The sequence below is a fragment of the Megalopta genalis genome, chromosome 1 (genome assembly GCF_051020955.1).
Source record: "Megalopta genalis isolate 19385.01 chromosome 1, iyMegGena1_principal, whole genome shotgun sequence".
Lineage (NCBI taxonomy): Eukaryota > Metazoa > Arthropoda > Insecta > Hymenoptera > Halictidae > Megalopta > Megalopta genalis.
The window spans coordinates 36813457-36832404 of NC_135013.1; the positions used below are offsets into that span (position 1 = coordinate 36813457).

General features: G+C 38.1%; 2 protein-coding genes across 5 annotated transcripts in view; one reads left to right on the plus strand and one right to left on the minus strand.

The window, feature by feature from the left end:
* The window catches only part of LOC117223180 (phytanoyl-CoA dioxygenase, peroxisomal), a 97540-nt gene that overhangs the window by 31648 nt on the left and 46944 nt on the right, over positions 1-18948 (minus strand). For 2 of the 4 annotated variants that reach the window (XM_033475347.2, XM_033475346.2), the window contains exon 2: positions 3693-3866. The exons of the other annotated variants lie outside the window; for them this stretch is intronic. The gene's annotated coding sequence lies outside the window, so the exon portion shown is untranslated. The remainder of the gene's footprint in view (positions 1-3692; positions 3867-18948) is intronic. 4 annotated transcript variants of the gene reach the window in all.
* Positions 1-18948, plus strand: part of LOC117223174 (uncharacterized) — a 72959-nt gene that overhangs the window by 21681 nt on the left and 32330 nt on the right. The gene's annotated exons all lie outside the window — the stretch shown is intronic.

An 18948-nucleotide genomic window follows, 5' to 3' on the forward strand; every position in this document is an offset into this window, starting at 1 on the left:
TTAATCGCCGCGAGATATCGAAAATCGTTACATCCTATGCTGATTTCCACTATTTTATTTCCGACGGTTGCCATTGCCACAGTCGACGCCCGGACGCTCCATTACGCGATCGAATATTCCGCGTGCTACGCCGATGTTGCTGAAAAATATTCAGCTGAAAATATTCGACTGAAAATATTCGGCTCTCTCGGTTTTAACACGCCTCCTCTCAACCGGCAAATTCGAATCATTTCCGAGCTTTGTGCGCCGCACTCCCGATTGCGATTGCTTTTGCAGGATAATTTCACAAGATACCGAGTTTTATGCGAATCGTCCACTAATTGCGCATGGAAATGCAATGTCTTGCGAATGTAGTCCATTTAATAATGCGAGGTTAATTTGGATCGGTTGATAATAATGCGAATTTAATGTTTTGCAAATTTAAATCATTTCCAGAGAGTATAACAAAGCTGCCGATAATTATGATACATTAAAAAGCAATTCTTATCGGCTCATTCAAATTATTCGGAAGAAAAATTAATGTGGATGTAGCTGCTGTATCTTGCAATGAACGCAGACAGTTTTTATTCTGCAGGAAAATCCGTAGTCTAATCGTTACAATCTTCTCTGAAATTTTTTATTTAAACGGTGCAATTATTTGCAACGTTCTGTCGTTTTATATTTTCTTCAAGGGATGCTTAATATTTCGCGAATAAACACGAGTTTGAATTTCTAAATAATGGATCAACAATGGTTTGATATCAATTTAATAATGCGATCGCTTTAAGTATCCTCTTTGCATCGCGTTATCTTACTCCATATCTCTCTCGTTTCTTTTCTGTCCGGCCTTCCTCGAAGACCCCTAACAGCCTGGACAAGCCAAAGCTGAGTATCGTTAAGCGATTCGATCTTCCACCTGATTCAAGGGATTAAGAGCCGAGTCATCAATCGACGAATTTCAGCTATCACGGGCGCACCCCCTTGTCTTGCTTTCTCCGAACGAGAGGATCTTTATCTCTGCCAATTTTAACCCAGATGCGACCACCCTCCTCTCGAAAGTAATTTGAATTTCCCGCGAGAGAGATACGTCTCGCATTTTTAATTTCGTAGATTGTTCGCCGAGGGTTTCGTATCTTTTTTACAAAATTAACACGAGGCTTAATAGAGGCAAAATAGAGGCTTAATTGTTAAACTGCGAATTTCATGCAGTTATGGTAAAAACGAGTGGGTGCAATTTAAAACAGTGTAAAAATTAAAAGGAACTGAGGATGTCGATACATTAATCTGAACTGGTTCAAATCATTGAAACTGAACATATTTTTATATTATCTACAAGATGTGTTCATTCAATTACGATCAATAGACTAATTTCAAGATGTATTAGTTACACTATGATCATTAGATACATATTAATTAAATATATTATTAATATTGTTAATATATTAATTAATTATATTATTAATATATTAATTAAATATATTATTAATATTATCAATATATTAATTAAATATATTATTAATATTATTAATGTATTAATTAAATTGTGAGGATTAGATTAATTACAAGATATATTAATTAAATTGTGAACATTATTAATTTAACTACAAGACATGTTTCTTAAGCTAGAAGCATTATCGTATTCATACGAAGCAACATTTCCCTAAAACGTTGGCTTTAGGACAAGTTTTAGCAAGCCAACAGCCATAAAACAAGCCATAACAAAATTTTTCCAGAGGAATGTCCACCCTAAAATTGATTGTCGTGCAAACCCAGTTGTATCGTCACGTCTGCGACGTGCGGAAAGCAGACACCTGATGTTCGCAATTGACCTGTCCAATCAACGACCCACGGTTTAGGATCGGCATTCCCGCCGTTAATTGGCGTTAATGGGGTCGCTGCAATGGATCGTGGTAAATAAAACAGATGGAAGCTATTTCGGTGGACCCCTCGAACCGTTTCGGCTCGCTAGTAATAAAAAAATGAGGAAGCTATAATCTCGATAATAAAAATAGCCTAAGCCCCACCGATTGGCTACAGCGAGAATTTGCTATTGTGTAATGACACTACCATGAGTTTTTTAAAGTTATTTTATTTCACCGTTCAAGTAGACAAACTATGGCCTATTGTTTTGTTTTCTCCATTTTATTGTCGGGTACCAACAATAAACGTTTTGGGACTATTTTTTAGGACAATAAAATGTAATACAAAGACAAAAATAATAAAAAAAGCAGATATTTCTTCTACTATATTTTTTCGTATTATTCGGCAATAAAATGCATCAAATAAATAAAATATCATAAAAATCCTGAAGATATGAAATAAATACGATTAAATACGCTAGAATGTTTTGATAGCTGATTCGAGAAAAATCTCCGTTCGCGAAATGTTGAAAACTGAAACGATGCGTTCGCTGTAATTTCGTCAAAAAGATTGCAGCATTTAATTTGTCACAGCCTGCACAGTTTAATACAGAATACGTGTCTCACACCCTCGTCAAGAGACCGCCCTTTTCTTCGACGGTGACAGAAGCACGCCGGTAACAATTTCTCCACCCACACCCGTGTACTCTTTCAAAAGTTATGCTGGGCTACGTAATTTCCCTTTGACAGCGAAACTGTATCATCCGCACGTGACGGCCGGGAAGAGGAGAATATATGTCCCCGGAGTCAGGTGGCTCGCTTGATTACTCGCAACCCCCCGAAGAAAAACCCGCGCCGGTCGATCCTCTGCTCGTACGAATTCGGGAAACAAACCGCCGCCGTTTATGCTCGCTTCGAAACGGATCGCCAAAGGGCGGCTCGGGACAGCGAGACAGGGGCGGAAAATTTAAGGGAGAAATTGCTTACGGCGTTTCCGCGATGCCTGATAGCTCGATCACTTCTGTCTCTGGACAATGGTGATCAAAATCTGCGAAAGTAGATTACTGCGCAGTATAGATAGATAACTGCAGTATAGATAGATAAGATAGATAACTGCGCAGTATCTTGAACTTCATCTTGAACGGTGACTTTTAACTCTTCGATGACGATTCGATGGAGCCGTTCACAGTTTTACGGACCATCTTTCTTTTATTTGCAAGCGGATCGAAATCGTAGCGGTGGAAATCGCATAGTTTTCATTGTGAGGTACAGGAAATTCTTTCTTTCTCGTTTGTGCGATGTGTGGGATGGACGTTTGTTGCATAGGAAATGATTACTAGACTATGGATCTTTATGCGAAATAAAAATTGTCTACGTTAACTGCAAGAAACATAAGTTAAGTGAAAAAGGCTTTCGTTTCTTAATAATTGTAATAAGTTAAAAATAATATGAAAATGTCCTTAAGTCGTTCTAATGTCTTTGCAGTTTTGCATTTCAAATAGTTTCAATTATTTTTGTTGTATATGCATAAAATCCACAGTCCAATGATTACTAACAAGTGAACTGTTTATTGACCAAATTTATATAGTTGAGTTAATTTATAATTGAGTTAATTCATAGTTGAGTTAATTTATAATTGAGTTAATTCATAGTTGAGTTAATTTATAATTGAGTTAATTTATAGTTAATATATGTTACAGTCAAGAAATTTCATTCTCCCTTTTATTACAACGAATGCATCCTTTTAACAAACGTATGAAATTCGCAGTTTAATTATAAATTAAACACGGTCAATTATTCACGATTTAAAATAAGATGCGCTATTTACTATGTAATACTTATGATGATATTTACCCAGCTCTGATATTTTGTCCCGGAGCGACCGTTTCTTCTTGATAATCGTCGTAGAAAAGGCAGAAAGGTTAGAAAGAGGGATCGTTTGACAAAGGGCGGACGCTAAGAGCACCTCTGTAACGTGATTTTCCGACAAGCCGAGATCAGAAGTGTACGGTGATGACCAGATATGATCTGTAAAATAAAAGTACATACTCTAATCAATTAACTGTACAGTTCAGAGAAGTCTTCTTGGACTATAATCGACTTCGAACGATAAGTCGACCCTCCAACTTTGCACAGTTGTACAGAATTCTGAATAATTATAAATGCAATTATAAAAGCAATTATAAATTCAATTATAAAAGTAATTATGATTGCAATAAAAAAGAAGCGATTGCAAAATCCTTAATAGAACATCCCTAAAATTATTATTTTTTGTCATATGTCTTCATACATATCTTCTTTACTCATTCGCAATCTTTTACAATCAATGATGAATGGACTTTTAAAAATGTTTGAAAAGATTGTTCAGTAAACTATTAAAATTTTCACGCGTTTCGTTGAGATCTACGGAACAGCCAACGTATCTAGGAAAAGTATGTTAAAAACGAAAATGGACAAATAAAATTAGAAGTGGTCCCAAGCATACTCCATTATATTTTTGTGATAAAGGTTCGTCGTTCGACTGTTGAATCATCAATTTTAGATCACAGTCCGCTGCAACGAACGACAAACACTTAGAAGATTGTCGAAACATCGCTCGGTATATTTGCAACAATGAACGACAAACAAACGTTTCCATAATATTTACAAACCTCGCTCAATAAATTCACACAAACGAGAACCTGTTGCGGTTTTCATGGTTTAAAATGTCCAAAACGTGCCGCTGCAATTTCTATTGCACGTTGCACGCGGCGCATTCGAGAGCAAGATGCGCGTCCGCGAGTTTCGATCGATCGGCGTGCACCATAACATAACAATCGAATCGAAAAGTTTACGGGACAGAGGATCACGGTACATCGTCGAATTTTATGAAACACCAATCTTTCGTGAAACTCCGCCGATCGAATCTCGTCGCCGCGTTCGAATTGTTTCTAGCATGGTTGAATGAAAGAGGATGTCGCTCGACAACGCAGCTGGAAAAACGGGCTCAAGGTTAAAGCCGTACACACAGAACATTACGAGGCAGCCTTAAGTATCGACCGTGGCCGATCGACATGCGATAACGAAGCATAATCGAACGCAGGTCCTGTTCAGGCGAGAGTAACCTCGACCTTGACAGAGATCGGCAGAATTAAAAAAAAAAGAAAAGAAAACGAATTTTTTGTGACACATCCTTCGATGTGTCTAATTGACGCCATTCCGTAATTTACAGTTCATAGTACGGCTCTGTACCATTGGATGCACGATGTTCCACCACGCTTCAACCCTTAAACGAAGAAGCCGGTGTAGTTTCGCGTTGCTCGCAGCGACTCGTGTTACACGCTGGAGTTAATGTGATTTTTAAGGATGCTTTTTATGAAAATCCTGCGTGGTTTTTAAAAAATTCTCAAGGTATTTTGTTCGTACTAAACGAATAATACAGTTGATATAATTAAATTTAATTAAAATTAGCATTACAAAGAATTCAGCGTTACGAAGAGATAAAACAAGCAGAAAGTGAGTCAATTTTAAAGAATTCTTTTTATGCCAATTTTATGAAGGTTTTAAAAACAAAATTGTTGCAGACGTATCGTTGAAATAACAACGCATTACAAAGCGCAAAAAGACTCCCGTATTTCTGCGTAATTGCACAGCCCAGGCTATTTGCACTCTTGCTGCCGCGTTTTTCGAGCCGACCGACCACACACACATATTCTTACGCTTCGAACATCATTAGTACACCGAGAGGAATCGGATGGCAGGGAATCAATTATCAAGCCCCTGCGTCGCCGGAGGCGTTCCAATATCCTATCGTCTAGCGTAAAATGTGCGCCAAGTTTCGATTGTGTAATAACCAGCGGAATTTCCTTCGGGGCACTGTCTGCGCTCCGATATCGCGAAGATATTCTGCGATTACGATTATTCTTCCCGGCTACTCGAACTTTCCAAATATTATCGATACTGTCCGACAATTAAATTACAGTTACTTCGACGTCTCTTTAACAGTTGCATTGAGATTTATTTTCATAGAAACTTGCGTGTTTAATACTAATTAATCGGAACTCTGTGCGAGAAGTTATCGCGAAATAAAATTAAAATATTTCTGTTTTCACACACTTAATATATTTATATAAATGTGGACATCACTTAATTTGTAATAGAACCGAGTAATAAAGCTATGCTAGTATTGAATACAAATTGGAAAATATCCCTTTTAAGATACAATGAAGTATGCAAACTATTTAAATTTACTTTTTAATACTGTTTATTTTCTAACAATTCGTTAAAACTATAATGACACAATTTTAGATAGAAATAATAAGATTTATTTTTGACTTTCGGTATTGAACGTTTATAGATGCTCACTGATAATTTTGCGCTGAAGCCACTATTGTATCAGTCGGTGTCTGTTTTGCGTGGTCGCGATAACTCACGTAATATCAATAAATTATTTACTTAACGGTGCACGGTGATACAACATTGTTTGCGAATGATACTGTACTGATGTTATTCGAGTGTGTCGCGGTGCAGCAACGCTGAAATAAAATTAGCTGTCCGACACACTGTTCAGTCGAGTATCGTTGGAATATTTATTTTTCAATCTTGTTCAACAATATTTCAAATAAACATAACTTATCTTGGAATAATGTTCAATTACTGAGAACCAGGCTGTCGATTTATATGCATTCTTTATTCGATAAGTTGGACTCAGGAGATCGATAAGACAGCTTAAAATTCACTGCATACTCAGAAGATCGATAAGACAGATTAAAATTCATTGCATTAGCTAGCCGTGCAAAATAAATTCGCGTTCTTCGGTTATAGCGTTCTCTCTCATGGACATTTCATACTAAAATTACCTAGCACTCGAGTTATAAGAATTGCAGAAGTGCGCTGACCACTAAATGGACCAATTCAATTAATAATTCCTCGCGAAAGCAGCGGCGTCCTTTTCTCCGTCAGCTTTAGTGTAAAGTCGATCAGAAGCTATGCATCCAGGTGCACTAGTATTTAAAGTTCACAATGAAAACATCGGAGATATCGAAAGAGAATTTGCTACGATTCGAACGCCGTCGAGGACAGTTAACTACGGAATTAAAAATTACACAATTTATCTCTTATTGTTATCCATTACATCCTGCACGATGCGTAATATTTTGTAGTTTTATTACATTTCTTTTCCTTTCGTGTAAACTTGTTGTTAGTTTTTTATCGCAACCGAATGGGTGTCTTTCTACATTGTGTACTAATGGATCCTTTGTCCTTATAATGAATAAATACAATAGAAACGAAAAATAAACAAGTTTTAAGTGATTATTAGACTGCAAATCGTTGTGTAACTTCCCATTTTCAGTGCTCAGTTTTCTGAAATTCAATTGGGGAACTATATACAGTAATTTCTCCCGGAAATGCCAAATTTCGGATTGCTGGGAATTTCTCTGTGATAGTCCTACGTGGTAATTGCCACGTGGATGCCAAGGGTCGGCGGGGTTTGGGCGTACCCAAAAGTGTGAGTCAGGTAAGAAAAACCGCGGTGCTACAGGATACGTAGTAAGGTTATGTCGAATCGTGGCATGTGGTCTCCGAATTGCCTTCGATTTTCCTACTCAGAGAAGTAAAACGTTCTTCCAATTGAATTCATTAAAGTTTTATCAATAACAATAACAACAACAATAATAATACTAGATAAATTAATATTAATAAAACTATTATTCATAATAATAATATCATCATTTATTGTATGCAGGTCCTAACGAAGATATAAATGAAATAGTATAACGTAAAAGGGAAAAGGAAAGAAAAATACTTAAACAGAGATGGAAAGGTGAAAAATACATAAAAAGAGCGAGAAAGGAAGAAAATACATTGAAATAGAGACCAAAAGAGAAAATAAATAAATTGGGAAATAAAAAGAAAATGTAAATAATATTAAATGTTTTCTTACATTTCCGAAATTTTCACATGCTATGAATGCATCAAAAGTCCGCAGTCTAGTCATTGCAGTCGAAGTATTGAATTTTACATAAAATGTGTTATAGCGGTACACCTAGCCGCGTTTAGACCACGTTTAGGCTACGTTTAGGCCACGTTAGGCCACGATGGGCCACGTTTAGGCAACGGTAGGTCACGCTGGGACCAAGCAAGGCCACGAGGGACCAACGAAGTGATCGATAAAGGATCTTAACAACCGTAAAACAGTTATCCTTGCCGCAGTTCGGTAACGGCGGTCTGTCAGCCATATTTTCGCTTATAATGGGGGCGAGAACCGTTCCGGTTGGCTCACATACGCGATCGCCGGCAGTTCCACCGCTTCCCGGGAGGTTTCGCGATGCCCTCGAGGATTCGAGTCGACAGCCTGTAACGAGGTATCATAAACGTTCCGAATTCTTTCTTCGAAGACAGAAATCGGGGTTCCAGCGAGACCGCGATGATGCACGCCGTGTCTCCTCCTGTTCGCCACGACGGGAATTCGCGACTCCACGTTGTAAACCCGAGACAGATATGTTTCTCCAACTATCCGAATGCATCCTTGCTGATTATTGCCGGTTGCTTTAACTTCCTTGACATGTTGTCGACGTACGTAATCGCGGCATAAAAGAAAATAGCGAAACCGTTGACCTCTTGCTTTGTAACAACGCGACGAACTCGTCACGATTGCGAGCATAATTTATTAAATGGACAAACGCTAATTGCCGAATATCAACTCCAAAAATTCCCACCATATAAATTTAAAAAAAATTTTAATACAATCATAGAATCTCAATGACACCGAAACTAAGAAGATAAAATTTCCTATAGGAAATACTTGTGAACCCTTTTGTACTCGAAAGATCTTCGTATAACATCTAGTTCGTTCAATATATTCTAATAAAAAAGGAATTTGAATATTTAATAATATTTTTCGATTTATTTTATTTATTTATTTCTAAGTTCACGCATTTATGGCGTACGTAAGTTTATGAAATGCAAAACCTGCGTACCAACAAAGATAAATTATAGTCGATGTAAAAATGTTTCCCTTCTTTAGATATTTACAAAATAAATTTGTATACAGATCAGCAGTCTTTTAAATAAATTTGATATACTCGATTCATTAACGTAGAAAGTAGCTTTTAAGCTCGATCATGGTAATCAACGTGATAACCAGACTACGAATTTTCATGCAAATTCTCATTTTTATATAGGTCGTTTTACAAAAATCAGAATTGAACGAAAGCTTCCCTTCGTTAACTTAAAAATTCCTCATTGTCGACAGGAAATAAAAATGCTATTAGACTATGCTAATTTATATATTTTTTTGCATTTTAAAAGCAAAGTGCAAATAAATCAACGCGTCCGTGAAAGAAATCATGGTGCAAAAAGAACAAAAGTCTCCAAAAGACAGATAAAAGAAGAACACTTCGTTCAATAATGCAAGAATATAAAAGAGACGATTGACATACAATTACCCAAGATCCCGACATCGTATAGGAACGGGGTCATCCGACAATTTCCAGAAGAGGATGACTGTGTATTTTAATAATGAACCGGCTATTACCCGTTTCATCAAATAGTGGTAACACATTCGACGTTCCAAGTCCGCAGGCCTTCTCTAGGGCATCAGGCTGAGAGTTTAAACGTCGATTTTGTGGGAGGCGAACTTACGGCTTCCGTCAGTCATTCTTTAAATATTTATCTACCTGTTCCTTCATTTATGCTCTCCGAATTAGGGCCGTTCGGACCGCGTCATTTCATTTCAAAGGGATGACGGCTGAATGCAGAAACGAGGAAAGTATGGATAGATTCTATTTTATTCTATTTTCGTATTATAAAATATGAAAATATTCTATTTTCTTATTATACTTTCGTTACAGGTACGGATAAAGAAGTTAAAGAAACGAGAGTCTTTTATTTTGTTGATCATTCGAAGTAATAGCAGAATTGAAAGATTACTTCAAATAACATGTTATGTATATTATTTTATAATTTTTTTTTTTGAATAATTATTTCAAATAATATGTTATTTTATTTTACATTTATTTGAAATAATATGTTATAATAGTCTGAAATAAATGATTTCAAATAGTTATCTTTTGTTTCTACTTCGAATAAAATTTCCCCGATCATTTAGTCCAGTTTGAAGAAAGTTATACCGTTTAAAAAGGCAGGCGTTTATATAAATGAGACTCGCTGTGAGTAACTTACGTAATACATTTTTGAAACGGTTTAAAGCAAGTCCGAATTTTCGAAAAATCGAGAAAGTTATAATGACTTGCAGGAAACGATCCAGGCAGCACAGCCATCAAAGTCGAAACTTCGAAACGTTTCTCTAAAAACTGCTTTTCCTTTTTACGACGCGAACCTGCACGCTTCGCTAGTTGATCTCGAATTTTCTTACGCGAGCTCCTAATAAAATTGTGCGCCTACTTCGCAGGGTTCCTGATCCGATTTTTCACGGTTTTTCGTTGCGAACGAAGAAAAATCAACTTCTCTCCTTATAGAATAATATCTTACCGCTTTTACGAATTTTGTGTCATATTTTGTTTATTTTTTAATTAAACACATTTAACGCGTCTTACCTTGTTTATTTTTGAATAAAAATGTTTAACGTCTTTTATTTTGTTTATTTTGTAATCAAAGAATTTAATATTTCTAATCTGAGAAATATAAAATTTACTCACAAACAAACAAAGTAAAAAAATAAAAATATATGATATATGTCTAATTCGATAAATATACAGTCAATTGAAAGATAAACAAAGGAAAAATGTAAAAGAATTTAATATGTCGATAAATTATAGTTTAACATTTAGTTTAATATTCGATCGATATAAACTAGCGAACCAAAGGCATAGCAATTGGTCAATTCATACAAAACGATCCAAGAGATGCACCGATTCCCCAAAGATACGAGCGATCGTGAACCTGAAATGCAATTTTTCGTGGACAATATTCAATTCCCCGAACATCCGGAAAATGAAATCTTAAAGATTTGAGTTCTATTTTCTAGAGAACTGTGCGAATTTATCATTGAAATGGAAGACGCACGAGAAGACACCGCCGTCTCGAGATTAATCTCGGTCGCTTATCGCCGGCGAGAGCTAACGAGGAAGATCGATCAGTTTCGGGTGTCGGTGCACAGATCCGCAACAGCCATTATACTTGCTGCTTCGTCCGGCGTGCGTCAGGGGCTTGTTAATGGATTTTAATTAATGCCGTATCTGCTCGCGGCCAGGTGTCGTTCTCTACCAGGCCGCGCTTAATTACAAGATGTCCTCTGACCGCGACTGTCATGTCCTCGCCGTAAATAATAAAACGGCCGATTTGGAGGAGAAAGAAAGCTCGGCCTCGCGGATTCACTGCGACGAATAATTCAGTTCCACTGATATACTTGCACGGACCCTATAAATATTCATCTGGAACCGTTTCGCTAAGAAGAGGATTCAAACTCGAGCCGAACCGAGTCGAGCACTCCTGCAATTTCTGTCGACGTATTTTCGGCGGATAATGAGATTATTGCGACGGCTTTGACGTTTCCAGGCGACCGTCCTGATTCTCATTTGATTAACCCTTCTGGCTGGCGAAAATTAAAAACTGTAGTAGAAGAAACAACTGCTTTTCATGTTATTTTTATGAATTTTTATTAGGTTCGTGATAGGTTTTATTGGACTTTATTTATGTTATATTCGTTACAATAATTGGACCGTGGAATTAAAAGTTGATAAGAGATTGTGTCGATACAGATTTTATGAAACGAACATTGTTAATATTAAAGGAAAAATGTAAGATCATTTATAATTCTATTTATCTAGTTTTCTTAATAAGTTCTTGCTTGGGCAGAAAGATTCATTTCTTACCTTCAGGATTTTTATATTTTACTTTGCTTAAAAAATCTTCGTATACAATTTACTAAATAGGAATGTAGAGTTGGGCATTATTCGAATAAAATTTCGAGAGTAAATTCTTCGAGTAAAATTTTATTCGAGTAATATTTCGAGCAATGCCCAACTCTGTATGAATGTTATTCGTTTCGCCCTAAATCGACAGAAAATTTGATTCTTCCGTTAGCAAAATCTAAGATTTAGAATGATCGAAGGCGCGCATGATACAAAAATTGTCGCGTTCCATTAGAGAAACGATCCAGAACGAAGAAGAGCTAATCAACGTGGCCGTGAAAGAAATCGTAGTTCTACGGGTTAAACGATATCGATATGTCGCGTGAGAAATGCCGAGTAAACGATCCATATCAATTCGTATGGGGCCGATACTAAGCTGAACATTTCCTCTGCTGCTTTCTACGAAGTCGTTGGATCGAATTTTTTCCGTTAAATCGTCTGTTAACGACCCCTTGTTCCGCGAAAGTCGGCGAATGTCCTTCTGTTTTTCTTCCGGGGACACGTACGAGGGTGAATAACTCACGGGGAAAAACAGGAAGATCGGTTTCAAGAGCACGGAGATAACAGCCGATTGACATTTCCACACGTTCGAGCCTGTTCCGGTATAATGAAGCGGAGTCATGGTTGTCCTTGAACACAGGAAACGATTGCAGTTCGCCGCGAATGACCTTCGGGGGATGCAAATCAGAATTTCGCCTGGCGTCATCCCCCTGTCCATTGTTCGCTCGATAAAACCGGATGATTATTTTTCTCTGTCATCCTTGGCCCTGCCCTAAGTGAATTTTTCGAGGAACTGTCACGGACGCAGGGCCAACGATGACATAACGCGGCCTTGGGATTGAATATTTTCAGGAACGGCTAATCGATACGGAACTATTACGCTTTGTCTCTCATACTTCGGGACAATTTCTTCTCCGAAACGTTGAATAACATCCGTGACATCCCGAAGTGCACTTTATGTCGATCTTATAGTTAGGCGTCGTAACAATTGTGAATAAATTTTTCCTTGATTTTTTTCAAATATAGGTACTGATTAAAAGGATAAGGAGAATCGAATTTTTCCACGTTTCTTGTATTTTATATAGATATACATCATGCATTATTAAGCATTCCTATATCAAAATAAACATTGTGAAAACTTAAAAATTCAATACAAGTTAAGTATTATTCATTAAAAATTGAATGTCTGTCTGTCTGTCTGTGGAATCTAACCGGATTTAATTGTTCCAAGTGTGTCGTAAAATGTAGTAAAACGAAAACTAGATTCAAGAAGTTCTAAGATGAACAATTTCTTTAATTTTTTCATTCTTTTCTTGTGCCTATTTTTATATCCGTTTAAATCTAATTCTTAGGACACATCTGCATAAGAAATTAAAGTAGCCCGTGATTTCGAAAAATCATCACATTCGCTCGCGATTAGAGGGTTAAGTGATTCGAACTGCATCTTGATTAAAAAGAACGTTTTCGAGACAAAAATGTAAATAACATTTTTATTGCGATCTGCCCCGGTATCTCCCGTTATAAAATACGCGACGAACCTCTCGGCGAAAATGAAATTTGACGGACTTATTGCCGAGCGCGTTGCATACGATTGATAAACCTTCTTCTTTTTTTTATTAGTTAACGCGTTAAATATCGACAGAGTGCGAAGGCTCATTGTATCGCGACGACCACTCAAAACCAATCGGAAATCAATAATTAAATTCGATTCCGCACAGCTCCGACGTTGTCAAGAGAGAATCGAAATGTTTATTTATTACGTGCGCGATGTATATTGGTGCAATTACCGCATCGAATTTATAACGCCCTCCCCGCCGGATTCAATGAAAGTCGATAATTGGAAGATTTGACCTCGCACGAGGATCCGACGGAATATGTAAACGTCCAACGAATTCGTTTCCAGCACGGCTGAAAAATTCACCGACGAAGTTGCCAGCCAGCCGACGATTCTATCGGTGTTTAAACAAAATGATAACGACGAGTCGACCCTTCGGTTTAAAACGGCGGCAAATTCGTTCGAGCGATGAATGTTATTCGTCCGGGTTTAATATTTAACTGTTTCCGGCGAGCAACGTTATCGTTTCTCCGCTATATCAAAGACCTTTTGTAACGTTTCCCGGCTAATGAAATTCCTCGCTAATTACGTAAAACTGTTTAAAAGCTTGCCGCTTTTTGTGCTGTTCCGGCAGGCGCATTGTTTGCGAACTGCTCTCCCGGCTCGGACTCGATGAAATTTTTGACAAACGGCTGCCGTGCTGTTCTAACAGACCTTTGTCATGAAACAGCACATTACCGTGGCGAACTACAGCAACAAGAAGCAACGCCGAAAATTCTTGATCCGACGATTAGCATTCGTGGAATGTTCGAGATTTGCAGGAACGCTCGCGAAACCGAAAATTCAACGTTAACAGCTGTTGCGATCGAATTTGACGAATTTTGTGGTGCAGCGAATTTTCGTCTGTCGCAACGGTGTACAGTAAATTATTCGAAATTGTCTCTCAGCTTCTCTGCAAACTGGGGTCTCTATTTTCTTTAAAATCGTACGCCTCAAAGAGTCAAGTGTTAATAAGGAGGAAAATCCTCGCAGCTTCCGCAAATCGGCGCACAATGAGATTCCGCGCGGGGTCTGCCATTGTTCCCGGGCGAATTGCAAACAGATTATATTTACGAGCGGGAATAATGAGCCGGTGTGAGAAGAGTCGACGTGCTTCGAAGCCGTCAGAAGTTCCCCCTGGCCAATTGTTCTGTTCGCGGATCGAGTAAGTTACACTTTCGCAGGCATTGAGTCGCGTTCAATTTGTCGGTCGCGCGCAATTTAAACCGGCGCGACGACTGCGAAAGACAAATGAAAGCGGGTCAGCCTGGTGGACTGCTCGTTGAAAGTTTCCTCATCGATGCTTTTTCTCTTCTCTTTTTTCCTTGCGACGGAAGAGAGAACAACGTGGCAACGGGAGACGGAAAAAGAAGCCGAGGCACGGCAACGCAGAGAATCATTTCGATAGAATTCTCGGATAACTGGAATTATTCTTGAAAGATTCCTCGAAAAAACTGTTTGTGTCGATTACAAGACACAGATTAATACGCGTTTCTTTTTTTGATACATTCACTGCGAATCCTATTTTGAACAAATCTGGATGCCAACATTTCTTCTTTTCAAATATATAAATGATAATAAGTAAAAATCAATAACAAATAAGAAATAATAATGAGTAAAAAATAAAAAGTGAACATAATATAATAAATAAATAATCTTATTTATAATATTTTTTTTATTTATTTTATAATATCTTTTATAATATTATTTATCTATTATTATGTTCACTTTTTATTTTTTACTCATTATTATTTCTTATTTGTTATTGCTTTTTACTTATTATATAAACATATATCTGAAAAGAAGAAATGTTGGCGTCCAGAGCAGATTTTTTCAAAATAGGATTCACTGTGAAAATAATAATAAATAAGTCAAAAATAACAAATAAATCTTTTGTTTTTCTTAATAACTCGTCACCGTAATCACCGTGTTAATCATTTCACTAAGCAAACTCTTCTAATTTCGCACAGTTTTGCATCGCGTCTTTTTATTCGTCTGCCAGATGCATAAAAAATCCGCAGTCTAACGATCACTTTCGTCGCTTCATTAATTACTTCGATTTTATGGGAACTTCTGAACATGGCATTGGGCATCACAATGCAGATAAAATAACACTTTCGAGGTAAGAACATGCGTTGTTTGTGTCTCCGAGTTTGTTATGGGTGGAGCAGATGCGCCAATGCTGTTTTCGTTACCTCTATCTTTGCCCAGGTTTGCCCAGAACAGGCTGCGGTTCACTGAGAAAACTTACAGAACAACACGGATCCCTCGGATATGGACAGATTGTGACCAGCTTGCGCGTTTCGACTTCTTTTCCAGATGGTGGACACTTGGTCTTGGAAGATCAAGACGAAAGAAAGACACGGTATAGTCGGACGTGAAAGTACGCGATCGTAAACGATGTCGAATCGAAGAACGGTTTCGCAGTCGGTCGACCGTTCACCGGTCTTATGGTTTTACTGGTCTAATGAAAAAGAAGCGAACTGTGTAATTAGACTTTTCTTATCTCGAGACTGAAATCGAACTGTCCGAGAAGCATCGGACGCGTTAACTGTAAAACAGTCCGGATCTCTGCCGCGAGCCACGAAGTTTTAATAAGCAATCTCTCATTCATCGCAACATTGTTACAACTTTTCGTATCAAAAGTTTGAATTCGCGTTTTCTGTTTACTTAATCGCTGCGAGACAAGATAAACCCTCCGCTGAAATAATCGCTCGCGGTCCCGGCCGCAGCCAATTATTGTTTTTTAACAAATTTAGACGATCCCGTTTTAGCCTCGGAACTTGAATTCGTTATGCCACGCGTACTGTTCCTGACGGGATTCGATCCGTGTCCTCAAGACGTTCATTTTAGGTCGTATTATTTCGAACATCTTATTTCAGACGTCGTATCCGAGACTTCTTTAAGACGTCTTGCATCGGATGTCTGTTTCGAAACTTGTTTAAGACGTCTTAAAGTCGTCCATTTTAAGTTGTAAGACGTTTACACCTAAATCGGACGTAAATGTACGTCTTTAAGGCGTCGCGTGCTATCTGGCTCACAAACGGTGCGAATGGATTAAGAACGAAGTACAGTAAATTCTCCCTAATTGACGCTCAGATTGTGCACAAAAATGGACAATTTGGGAAGAGGAGATACAATTATTCGAGCCTTGCGGCTCGTTTTTACGGTCACCGATTGTCAACAACTATAAAAACGAGCCGCAAGACTCGAATAATTGTGTCTCCTCTTCCCAAATCTTTTTTCATCCATTTTTGTGTACAATCTGAGCGTCAATTAGGGGAGAATTTACTGTACATACTTCGTGTTCCTGTGGCTCGTTCGGTGATTTTCTTTATCGACTGTACAAGCCGCAAGAAACGAAACAGGGACACTGCAGGAACGAAGTGTAATGACAGTCGACCAATTTGGCCCTTGACGCTCGAAGTGCGAAAGGCGAACCGCTAAATAAAGAGCACATATTCCGGTGACCCCTAAATATCCGCAACGCAGACTCCGCGGTGACCTTCACCTCTGTTGGTGTTACTGTTTCGAAATTGACATCGCGAAAATAACCGCGTCTCGGACGCCCACGCGAACTTGCCCGTATGCAGAACGACACGTGGAGGTTCCGCCGACTTAGCGTGGGCTCTGGAAACTGGGCTTCCTCGAAAATAAGCAAGATAAAAGAATCAACAAATTTCCATACGTTTTATTCGATAAATATAAAGCTAATTAGGCAAGAGGACAATGCAAAGGCTGAGCAATTTAATATCGATTTCGATTTCGGTTCTAAAGAACCGTACCTGTTTGAAGAACTGAATCTGATGGCCTAACTAGATGCGCGGATTTTTATGCAAAATAAAAATTGTCGGAACTTATTGCAAGCTTCAGAGATTACATACACATTAATTTCTTTTCTTTAGTCATTTAAGTTAAAATTAATACAACAGCGTTTTTCTATATTCTTTAAATGTATGTAATAGTTTGGAAATGATCCGAATGATCAAACTTATTTGTGAACGCATAAAATCCGCCGTCGTAACCTACATTTCTTATTTCCAGGCAGCACTATTTGGACTGCGTTAGGGAGTATTTAAACGCGCGCGTTTGACTGCGACGTAATAATTAACAACATGCCAGAAACACGTAAAGCAATTCCAAGAGGTTCCTGGAATTATTGGAACGACCGCGTTAGTGGTTTTGAATATGCAGCATAATTCGTCTTGTTCCAGAGGGTCGAATCTCGACTCCGTTATACATATAAACTTCGTTATATCGTGACAGAAAGTTCTAGAGGAATTTTCTGAAGGGAAATATTTCAGTCCCTTAATGTTGTCTTATCATTTGTAAAGAATGTGTGTGGGCAAACTTTGCTCTCGATAGCTTATCAGAGAACAGTATAAAAATCGACGTCGAAGTTTCGACCGCAGCGACGAACACCATGAGCAGATCAACACATTGACTGCCAAGTCTATTTTGAAGAAATCGGTTGCAGACAGCAACATTTCTATTTTTTATATCAATAAATAACAATGAGTAAACAGTAAGAATAAGTGAAAAATAATAATAAGTAAAAAATGATAAGTAAAAGATGGTAATAAGTAAAAAATAATAATAACAAGTAAAAGACATATGTAAAAAAATATGTATAGGTGGAACATAGAATAGTGACGAAATTAGAAGAAACTAAAGATAGTCGATATGCTAATAACAACTCATTAAAATTATTTAAGAGAGAAATAGGACTGTACTTGGCTGCCACGTGTTGCAATTAATACAGACAATTTTTATTATGCATAAAGATGGTTCATTACTAGCCTAGTAATGAACCTTCAACAGACGCGTCGTGGTGAGCCTCTCCTATGAGATATCTCGTGGTTGGCAGTTAATGGGTTAAAGAGAAGCGTATAAAAATGAATTGGGCGATATTATAAAAATGGAATGCTTGGGCAATGACGACAGTAAATGAATCGTAGCAGGATGGGTTGACGATTCACCGCGTCCTCTCTATTTATCATAATTGTATGTGCTCGAAATTTCCATCGGATCTCGTTGCAGCCCTGCACAGGGACCGCGCCGTGCTCTATTCTAGACTCGAGTGCTTTCCTTATCGATCTCCGTCAACGTTCTGTCTGTGATTCTGCCCGTAATTCCGCCCACGGCGTGCAAAGTGTTCCGCGCAACAAGTACCTAACGATAAATGACACTCGACTGGGATTTCAAGCATTCCAATAAGCCCCGGCACCCTCGGGGCGAAGCCGACGCGACGCGAAGCGCGACGGTTCGTTTGCGCTGCGTTTTCCGGTCAACTGACAAAGCAAGGGACATTCATTCGATTTTAATCAGCAATTCGTCTTCGCTCTTGTTACATAGACGAAGATCTATTGGCCCGCGGGATCTTGCTTCGGACACGATCCGAATCAAGTCTCGCGACTCCGTTTCGTCGATACTTTATCGACTCGATAGGGTGGCGCAGCCAATTACTGCGTCCCGTTTGCCGACTTAACTCGACGCGAGCCGCTGCTGGCAAAAATTTACCGCAGACGTGGCCGAGTAAAGTTAACGAGACCGTTTGAGTTTCTGCTGTGATTTTTGAAAGAGCTTCGAAGATTTATAGAGATATTTTAAAGTTTGTTTGCACTTTTAGACACTGTATCTTAATACAAAAATTATATTATTT